An 11,827-nucleotide genomic window follows, 5' to 3' on the forward strand; every position below is an offset into this window, starting at 1 on the left:
CTTGAAAATGGACGTCGGAATGCATTTCTCCGACCGGGTTAGGAAACCGGGTCAAAACGACTCGGATAGCTGAAGAAGATAATAGAAACGACTTGTCGTTTTGACAAGTCCTACGACACAGTAAAGGGAAAACGATAGTCGTTTTCTCCAAGGTAGATTTAATTTTTTTTTATTAATTAAAGAAAAATTCATAAAAAATCCAAAAATGACCTTTTTAATTTATTTTTGAAATTTTATTATTTTCTTCATTTTAATGCTTATTTAGACAATAAATTTCATTTTAAATTTTTTTTTCCAATTTAATTAAAACATATAATTTTGGTATATTATATATTTGGAAATTAATTAAAATGTGTAATTACTTGATTTTGGTGCAATATTAAATAATTGTGATATTTTAAGAATGTAATTACTTTTTGTATTACAATTAAGTTTGTGCAATTATTTTATTAATTCACCAAATGAATAAATGATTTTATTGTCTTATTTAACATGCATTTTTCTGCCATTAAGTATATATATATATAGAATTATTGTATTTATTTTCCTACATATAATTAATTATGCTAATTTGTATGATTATTTTATTATTATTCATGCAAATTTATTCTAAGTATAATTATCTTTAATTTTATATGTATGTCTTTATGATTTTGAATAATTATATATTTCATTATTGTGCTAGATACATTTAGATTATATTTAAACATTAAGAAATGTCGAATAATATTTAGCACATTAATATTCATAAAATATTTATAAAACATTTAGGTTGAATAAAATTATGAATAATTCATAAACAATTTTGTGGTTGACATAAGAATGCATGAAACTGAGACAAATGCTCAATCTAGAACGGTTTTTAATGATCTTCGGACGACCAAACTAGGAGCACTACTCTCTTTGATTGCCTATTATGTTATAACGAAATTGTTCTTAGGTCTTCCTAGAGTCTAAAATATAATGTCTAGTGAACCATATAATTTTAAATAATTAGGGTGTAGCCACAACATCTTTAATTATATAAAATTATATATTAATTTGAAAGGATCACATAATGGACATAAATTGTGATTGATTATATAGATATAATAATTTTACCCCACAGGAATTTTATTATATTTATATAATTAATTAGGATAATATATTAAATTAATTTTCTTAATTTACCCACATGAGTTATGATAATTAATTTAATAGTTTTATCATACAGTTTAATTTAGATAGAAAAATCATACCTTAATTTATCCTAAATAATTCATTTGAATAATCTATCATCCTATACATCCAATTTTATTAAATTAAAAATTTAGCCCACAGGAAATTTTTGTTTAATAAAATTTCATCTTTTAGCATGTTATACATTGGTAAAACATGACTTCATTAAGCCTCAATCTTTAAAAATCTAAGTTTGTAATCCTATTCATGCAACTTCTTCATCTTCCTTTAGTTTCGCTGAAATCCTTACCGAAATTCTTGAGCTTAGGGGTGACAATTTCAAAATCTGGAAAGAACAAGTTCTTCTTCATTTAGGTTGCACTGACATGGACTATGCAATAATGAAGGGCGAACCTGCTACAATCACTGCGAATAGCACTGCTGCTGAGATCGCACTATATGAAAAATGGGAGCGATCCAATCCCCTCAGCATCATGTTCATTATGTCCAAGATCCCTTTGGGAATGCGTGGATCGGTGGAGCAACCTGAGAAAGTCAAAGACTTGATCAAACTAATCGATGAGCAGTTTGACACTTCGGACAAACCACTTTGCAACAACCTCATCCACTAGTTCTCATCCACAAAACTCACTGGTGTCAAAGGAGTTAGAGAACATATTTCAAAGATGAGGGACATTTCTGCTCAACTGAAGAAGCTCGATGTAGTCATTCCTGAAACCTTCCTGGTCCACTACATCCTTAACAATCTTCCACCTCAATACGGGCCTTTCAAAATTTCCTACAACACACATAAGGACAAATGGAGTATCAATGAAATGATAACCATGTGTGCTCAAGAAGAAGCAAGGCTCCTGCAGGAACAAGGTGAAAGTGCTCACATTGCCACCCAAGGGAAGAAACGTAAACCATCCAAGAAGGACAAGGGGAAAAATAAAGTGCCTCACCAAGGAGAATTAAAGAAGGATTCCATCAAGTGTTTCTTCTGCAAAAAGAAGGGACATGTGAAAAATGAATGCGCCAAGTTCAAGAAATAGATGGACGACAAAGGTAATACAATTTCATTCGTATGTTATGAATCTAATATGGCTAATGTTAATATTAACACATTGTGGATTGATTCTAGATCAACAATTCACATTTCAAATTCCTTGTAGGGTTTACAAAACCTGAGGAAGCCAGTGGGAAGTGAGCAAAGCATCTTATTCGGAAACAAGATGGGCTCACATGTGGAGGCTATTGGAAAGTGCCATTTAGTTTTAAGTAGCGGTTTTGTTTTAAAGTTAGAAAAGACATTTTATGTACCAAGTTTCTCTAGAAACTTGATTTTTGTTTCAAGACTTGTACTTTTTGGTTTTTCCTTTACATTTTCAGAAAAATCTTTTAATTTATATAATAAATCTGAATGTGTTGGAAATGGTATTTTGTCTAATGGTCTTTACTGCCTTAATTTACAAAGCAATATCGCTTATAATACTGTGCACGTTCACACTGGCAATAAACGATGTGTTATGAATGAGAATTCCTCTACATTATGACACCGGAGATTGAGACATATCTCCATTGATAGAATTAGAAGGTTAGTGAAAGATAGGGTACTCAATACCTTAGATTTTACTGATTTTGATACTTGTGTGGATTGCATTAAGGGAAAGCATACCTCCAAGTCTAAGAAAAGTGGTGTCCATAAGAGTTCCGACCTATTAGAAATCATACATACTGATATATGTAGTCCAAACATGGACTCATATGGTCAGAAATACTTCATCTCTTTCATAGATGATTACTCACGCTACATGTTATCTACTTACTTCATAACAAAAGTGAAGCGTTAGATGTCTTTAAGATATTTAAAGCTGAAGTAGAGAAACAATACAACAAGCAAATTAAGATAGTGATATCAGATAGAGGTGGAGAATATTATGGTAGGTACACTGAAGATGGACAAGCACCTGGCCCTTTTGCAAAGTTTCTTCAAGAAAATGGGATTGTTGCCCAATATATCATTCCCAATACACCCAAGAAAAATGGTGTTGCAAAAAGGAGAAATCGAGCATTGATGGACATGGTGCGAAGTATGCTTAACAACAAACCTAAACTTCCAAATCCTTGTGGACTGAAGCTCTAAAGACATTTGTGTACATATTAAATCGAGTTCCAACCAAGGCAGTCTTAAAAACTCCTTTTGAATTATGGAAAGGTTGGAAACCAAGTTTGCAACATGTACGCATTTGGGGATGCCCATTTGAAGTTAGGGTATACAATCCACAAGAAAAGAAACTGGACCCAAGGACCATAAGTGGATACTTTATTGGATACGTTGAAAGGTCTAAAAGTTACAAGTTTTATTGTCCATCCAAGGACTTGAAAATACCTTGATTAGTGGGAGTGATCAATCCAAGGACTTAGGTTCTGAGAAAGATCCTTCAGAACCCTCCACCTCAAGAGCAAGATTGATTATGGTTGATAACACCCATGCAGTCCAAATGGATGTTGAACCACCACAACCAATTGTTGAAGATCCACAAGTCAATGATGAAGTTCTAATGGATCAAGTTGTTCAAGAGTTTCCTATAATTGTTGAACAACAAGCTGAACCACCTGCTCCCCAAGAGCCTCCTGGTGTAGCCTTAAGAAGATCCACTAGGACAACAAAATCGGCGATACCTAGTGACTAGATTGTGTATTTTCAAGAATCTGACTACAATATTGGAGCCGAAAATGATCCAGAAAAGTTTTCACAAGCTATGAATAGCAAAGAATCGGAACTGTGGTACAATGACATGAATGAAGAAATGAATTCTATGAAGAGCAACAAAGTCTGGGATCTTGTTGAGTTTTGTAATGGGGCGAGGGCCATTGGGTATAAATGGGGTCTTCAAAACAAAGAAAGACTCATTAGGAAACATTGAGAGATGCAAAGCGAGACTCGTTGCTAAGGGATTCACTCAAAAAGAAGGAATGGACTACACGGAGACCTTTTCTCTGGTATCTAAGAAAGATTCCCTCAGAGTTATCCTGGCATTAGTTGCTCATTTCAATTTAGAGTTGCAGCAGATGGATGTGAAAACCGCCTTTCTAAATGGTGACCTAGAGGAGGAGGTATACATGAAACAACCAGAAGGATTCTTCTCTAGTGATGGTGAGCATTTGGTGTTTAAGCTTAAGAAGTCCATCTATGGTTTAAAACAAGCATCCCGTCAATGGTATTTAAAATTCCATGATGTCATCTCTTCCTTTGGATTTGAAGAGAATGTCATGGATCAATGTATATACCAGAAGGTCAGTGGGAGTAAGATTTATTTTCTTGTTTTATATGTGGACAATATTCTTCTTGCAACCAATGATAAGGGCATGCTATATGAGGTGAAGCAATTTCTCTCAAAGAACTTTGAGATGAAGGATATGGGTAATGTGTCTTATGTCATTGGCATTAAGATTCATCGAGATAGATTCAAAGGTATCTTATGTCTATCTCAAGAAACCTACATTAACAAAGTTTTAGAGAGATTTTAGATGGAAGATTATTCACCAAGTGTTGCTCCTATCGTTAAGGGTGATAAATTAAATCTGAGCTAGTGTCCAAAGAATGATTTTGAAAAGGAAGAAATGAAGAACATCCCACATGCTTCTGCTGTTGGAAGCTTGATGTATGCTCAGGTGTGCACACGACCCGACATTGCCTTTGCTGTCGGAATGCTAGGAAGATTTCAGAGTAACCCGAGGTTAGACCACTAGAATGCTGCAAAGAAAGTTATGAGGTATCTTCAGGGTACTAAGGATTACAAACCCATGTTCAGACAAACCGACAACCTAGAAGTAGTTGGCTACTCAGATTCAGACTTTGCTGGTTGTATTGATTCACGTAAATCAACCCCTGGTTACGCGTTTATGAGTTCCGATGGAGCTATATCATGGAGGAGTAACAAAGAAACCTTGACTGCTACTTCTACTATGGAAGCCAAGTTCGTTTTGTGTTTTGAGGCTACATCGCTGGTGTATGGCTAAATAATTTCATTTCAGGCCTTAGAGCTGTAGATTCCATATCTAGGCCATTGAGAATGTTCTACGACAATTCAGCTGCTGTATTCATGGCAAAGAACAACAAAAGTGGCAGTCGAAGCAAGCACATCGACATCAAGTACTTAACCATGCAAGAACGTGTTAAAGAAAATAAAGTGGTCATTCAACACATTAGCCTTGAATTGATGATTGATGATCCTATGACGAAAGGCTTGCCACCTCATAAATTTAAGGGTCATGTAGTTAACATGGGACCTGGTTCCCTTATGTAAATTTATTGTACAAACTGAATTTATTATCAATGAAACTCTTATTTTGATGTTTTCTCATATTTATGCACTTCTTAATTTTATTTGAGAAAATTTTATCTTCATAGGACTTGAATAAACATAAGGTTTATTCGTTTAAGTACATAACCACATAAAGTACATTGTTATGTAAAAAATATATTGTAATACATGGAAGATAATACTCGTCATAAAAAGAGGATCTATCGCCATGATTCATGTGTTTATTATCTAACACGGATGATCGTCGGGCTTAAGTAATACATTAATTTAAATGTTGACCAAGTGGGAGAATGTTAGAATATTTATTTAAATGGTGTATAAAATCAATTTGTTACAATTAATTGATTTAATATATCAAAGTCAATATTTTATTTATTGACAAAATATTTTAATTAATGGTCAACATTATTTGTTACCCGATTTTGTTTGTTACCCAATTTTGCATATCCCAACTGATTGAGAGAATATCTCAATCTGTGGCAGAGACTCTGATGGTAGGTCTCACTCTATAAATATAGAGTACCGGTCCCCAAGCTCACTGTTCATTCTGACTTTCAGTAACTTCGTCTAAAAGAGTTAGTGAGAGCTTGGAAGGTTATGTACTCGTTCTAATTTCTGTTTCTTTTCTTTTGTAAATCTAAAGCTAGATCGATATTATCAATTGCAATGGTTGGAGGTATACAATATTCGATCCTCTCTTCGTATATGTTCAATCTATATATCTATCCTGCCTACATGTATAAGATTGTTCATATGCCTACATTATTTTTAATCTAATATGTAATGGTCCAATTAGCTTAGGGGAACTCCCCCATTGTGGTAGTGGTAGAGTTGTTTTAGTTTCAATAAAGAGTTTTTTCCAGGCAAAAACACATTGTAATTTTTCTAACAGAGCAATAAAACTATAATATAGAAACTACTATATATAAAAACAAATTTTTCTTAAAAAATATATATAAATAAATAAATTGTGTGTAACAGTAATAAAAGTGCATTTGGAAAGTCACTCTGTAATTGGAATTAAGTGTAATTTAGAGTAATTACTCAATTTAATGTGTTTGTCTGATCATGTATTTACACAATAACTATATAATAAGATGTAATTGAGAAGTCTAAATTATACTTTCTAATTCTCATAGTCCCATGATGATTGGGTGTAATTACTAATTGTTATTAATTTTAAATAGTATTTATTACATTATTTTATTTTTCTTTGTAATTACTAATTGATTTATTAAATATAACACTATAAATTTATAAGTTATTACTGCTTGACATCTAATTACATATTATATTTTAAAATATAGTGCACACATGTAATTACTCACCTAATAAGTAGACCACCTATTAATTACGCGAATGTTTCCAAAAACATGCTTTAAATAAATTTGTTGTCTTCAAGAGCAGTAGGTAAGTAGTTAAGATGCAATGCGTTGACAATAAAGTATACAATTATTATGGTCCATTATGATTTGGGCAATCACACGACAATTAAACAGCAACACAGTGATGGACCCTAAAAAATACTATTAGCTGCGGCTTGTCCGCCTTTAATACAGGTAATTGCCCGCCACTAATAAAATTTTAAAAAATTTCCCAGGCTTTTAATTTATTATATTAGCGGCAGAGACTCTGCCGCTAATAGTGGTAAAGTCCGCCGTTAATATATTTTTTTAAATACTCACTTATTATTAGCGGCGGACCCCCAAGTCCGCCGCTAATATACTGAACAATACAGACGGACTTAGTCCACCGCTAATACTTCTACCGCTAATACCCTTTATTCTTGTAGTGTTTGTGATTACTTTGTAAGGATAATTAAACGTTTATCTCATAAATTTATATAATTGTACCTTAATTTAATATATTCAATTCTATAGATTAAAATATTTCTTCATTTATAACTATACATGTTTCCTATAATAAGTCTTGATTTCTACACTATTTTACAATAAAAATAAATAAAAAATAGAATAAAATTGTATATCACATTTATTAGAATTTAGGAATTAAAAATTTTAAATGATAAATTTGAATTTTCTTAATAAAATAAACTATTCTAATAAAAACGTGAGCAATTTTGAATATAAATTTAGTAAAATATAATTAAAAAAATTGGATAATGTTATTTTTAATTATAAAAAAAATTCAATAAGAAGATTCTAATGACGTGTTGTGATAACAATGAATATAATTTTAAATAATTAGAAATACTTAATTTAATAAAAAAAACTAGAATTTTAATTTAATTAGTATTGACGTGTATAGATATTAAATAAGGCAAATGTTTATTTGATACTGTGTGTTTACCTTTTGTTTATGATAATTATTAATTGATAACTTTTGTTTGTAAAAACTACATAGTTTGGTATCTTACGTGTGTTTGAATTTTTAATATTCTCATATTACCCCTCATTTTAATGATTTATTTGATTTTCAATTGTTTTATTATTTCTAAATGATTTAAATATATTTTCACAATTCATAAAATAAAATAAATGTTTAATTAAAACTTTAAAATAATTTGAAAAAAACAAATTATTATTAAAATAAATTTAATCGTTTCAAATATAGAATTAAAATATAGGTTTATTTAAAATTAATTAATAAGATTTTAATTAGTTTTTTTAATTTTTTAATTCCAATGTTTTTTTAATTAATAAAATTTATTTAATAAATAATTCTATATATAAAAATTATTTTAAAGCTCTATTTAACATTTATTTTATTTTATGAATTCTGAAAATATATTTAAATCTGAAATTCTGTAATTTATGATTACCAACTTTTTATCTAATTAACCAAATCAATTAAATGCGGAACGAACAAGTTGGTACAACAAACCAGTATTTTGTAGCTGCAGATCAAGTTCCTGTCACTATAGAATATCAAACCAGTGTGATAAAATAGAAATGACACACAGAGTTTTTTTTACGTGGTATTAATATCCTTTCAGATATTACTAGTCCACGGGGCCATGCCCAGAGATAAGATTCATTAGTTAAATTTCACAAGTACAAAGTAATTGACTTGAACAAAACTTAGACTCTCTCTAATGGTTTTGCCGCAAGCTTGATGTACTCTCTCTTTGCTGAATGAATCTCCTTAAGACACCAAGGTTTGAACTCCCTTCAAATTGCTTGATGAATGCTTGCTTCCTCCCAATGCAAGACTTGATGAAGCTTCTCCTGAAGGTTGTTCTTCACATTCTTCTCTTTGAGATTTTGCTTAACACCAATTACAAAGAAACAAAATAACAAAGGAATAGTAGAACAACTATCATTTACAAAAGAAAGACACTCTTCTAAAAGTATACAAAATTAAGGAGAGGAAGAGGTATGTAGGGCTGATGCTTTGGTTCGTATTTATACAAAAAATACTTACCCAAAGTCAGCTTTACACAATTCTAGATGGACAACACACACTAGAAAAGTTTCCAAAATAAACTTTCATTCACAATCAATGTAGCCGAAATCGTAGGAATAGACAGAGATTCTATAGTTGCAAAACTGTACGAATCTGGACTTGTTCGTGGTCAAGTTCATTATTTGACTAACTTTGAGTAGTTACCCATTCTTGGCTGATTGATAGCTGTCTAGAGATATATTCGGTTCGCTATAAAATAAATAATCAATTAGTTAAATTTGGAAAGAAAATAAAGTCTAAAAAGATATGAAAATAAGGAGACTTTATTCTTACCAAAAATACAAACCTAATAAATAAGAAATATCAGAAATTAATCGCAATTAAATCGATGATATTTTTCTTTATAAGACAAAAAATAAACACACTAAATCAAAAATATTTGTCAAATATTAAATTTCCAAATATGGATTTTACAATCCCCCCTCTGGCATTTTGAGGGACAAAAATAATATTTTTTATTTTCCTATTTTAAACACAAACAACCCTGCAAAAAAGATTAAGTGTCAACAAAAAGATTAGAGTATTTAAATACTCCCCCTGCAAGCAAGATCACTAACACATAAAACAAAATTAAACAACCATGTTAACTTTTCAAAAAGTTTAACACACAACTCCCCCTAAAAATAGGGTCCATAGTTGTAACCATAAAAACAAAAACACCAATTTTTTCACCCCTTTTTGTCTATCAAATTGCCAAATGAAACGAAAATCAGAAGAAACGGCCAAAAGAAAACCAAACACAAAGTTCAACATTACAGAAAAAAATAACAAACTAATCATGCAGCAAGGAACTTTTGAATAGAACTGAGTTGTTGAAGAATAGAAGCTTGGTCCTCTTCCAATTTGCCCAACCGAGTGGTAATCATTCAATCACAGAACATTGTCAACACTCAACATTATCAACACTTATCAAACAACCAATCACACAACATTGTCACACTTAGAGCAAAATTGGAGTTCAAGAATTAAAATTGAAACAAGAACAAAATGCAAATATTTTACTTAGCCTCTTTTAAAAAACTTTGGTCCAAATTTTTATTTTTTTTATTCTTTATATTATTTATATATATAAACATACCTTGTTATTTTGCCAAACAACTTATCAAGTGTATCAAACAATCTTCTTGCTTTTGTCCCTGATGAAAAAATCAAACTCGTAAGAAAAACATAAATTATAGTAACAAGTTATTCACCTATTGTATTTCTATCATAAGTATTATGTAGGAAAATAATTAACTCAATCAAAGCCAAATATTATAAGAAGATCAATCAGTATGTAAAAACTTTTAAAACTATTTTTTTACTTACACTTTTTTAAAAAATGTTTCAAGCATTTGTGTGTGAAAGTGAAAGTAGGGAACATTGCTCAATTTGTCAAAAAGACTTTTTCTGAGAGTTGTACCCAATGAAGATGCTGTTACACTATCTCAATGGTAGCCCTTTTCAATGGTACTATATCTTCTACATAAGTGCTAATTACATAGTTCCAACTTACTCAGAGATGACTTTCACACATTGAAGCATGTAGCTTTATTCTTTCAAAGGAGCTTGAAAACATTTATTTTTCATTTTTTTAAATGGTCGCTTGAACATAACACATTGATGAACTCAAATATTTCTAGTAGAAATTAATTAATTTTCCTAAGACTAAACATTTATAACAGAGATACACTAGAGAGATTAACAAGAAACTATATTAACATGATTTTCTTTTGAGTTTGATAGTTTCTTCTAGGACAACAACAAGACACGATTGATTTTAAAAAAGACTGACTTGGCAAGAATAACATGATGCACAATATACACAATTTAAATAGAACAAACTCCTAAGGACTTCCTTAGGGAATCAAAACGAACCGAATCAAGAGCTTTGGTAAAAATATCAACTAATTTCTTACTTGTTTCAACATATTCTAGAACTAGAATTTTATTTTCAACAAGCTCTCTAATAAAGTGATGACAAATATCAATGTGTTTAGTGCGTGAATGATGAACATGAATTTTTGAAATGCTAATTGCACTTGTGTTATCACATGAAATAGTTAAAGTGTCAAGAGAAAACCCATAATCACTCATGATCTATTTCATCCACAACAATTGAGTGCAACAGCTTCCAGCAGCAATGTATTCAGCTTCAGTAGTAGACAAAGAGATTGAATTCTGCTTTTTGCTATGCCATGAAACAAGATTGTTTCCTAGGTAGAAGCATCCTCCACTTGTGCTTTTTCTATCATCTGCATTACTTTCCTAATCAGCATCACTAAAGCACACAAGGTTAGAATTAATTTCATTAGAATACCAAGGATCATAATCAACAGTCCCATGTACAAATGAATGATTCTTTTCTTAGCCATTACACGAGATTCCATAGGATTCCCTTGATACCTAGCACAGACTCCAACACTATAACATATGTTAGGACGACTAGCTGTAAGATATAGAAGACTACCAATCATACTTCTATAAAGTGTAGGATCAACTTTGACACAATTTTCATCCCTGGTTAATTTGGTTGTGGTCCCCATTGGGGTTTTAGCATGCTTTGCTGTTTCAAGACCAAACTTTTTAACCATATTTTTTGCACACTTACTTTGGGATGCAAAAGTACCTTCTTCAGTTTGCTTCACCTGCATTCCTAGAAAAAAATTCAATTCACTAACCATACTCATTTCAAATTCATCATTCATTTGTTGGACAAACACCTGCACTTCAGAGTTAGAAGTAGAACCAAAAACAATGTCATCAACAGTTATTTGAGCAATAATTATATCAGTTTTGATGTTTTTGATGAACAATGTCTTATCAACATTTCCCCTATGATAACCATGAGTAACCAAAAATTGGGTTAGTCTTTCATACCAGGCTCGTGGAGCTTGTTTTAACCCATACAATGCCTTTTTGAGCCTAAAATC

The sequence above is a fragment of the Humulus lupulus genome, chromosome X (genome assembly GCF_963169125.1).
Source record: "Humulus lupulus chromosome X, drHumLupu1.1, whole genome shotgun sequence".
Lineage (NCBI taxonomy): Eukaryota > Viridiplantae > Streptophyta > Magnoliopsida > Rosales > Cannabaceae > Humulus > Humulus lupulus.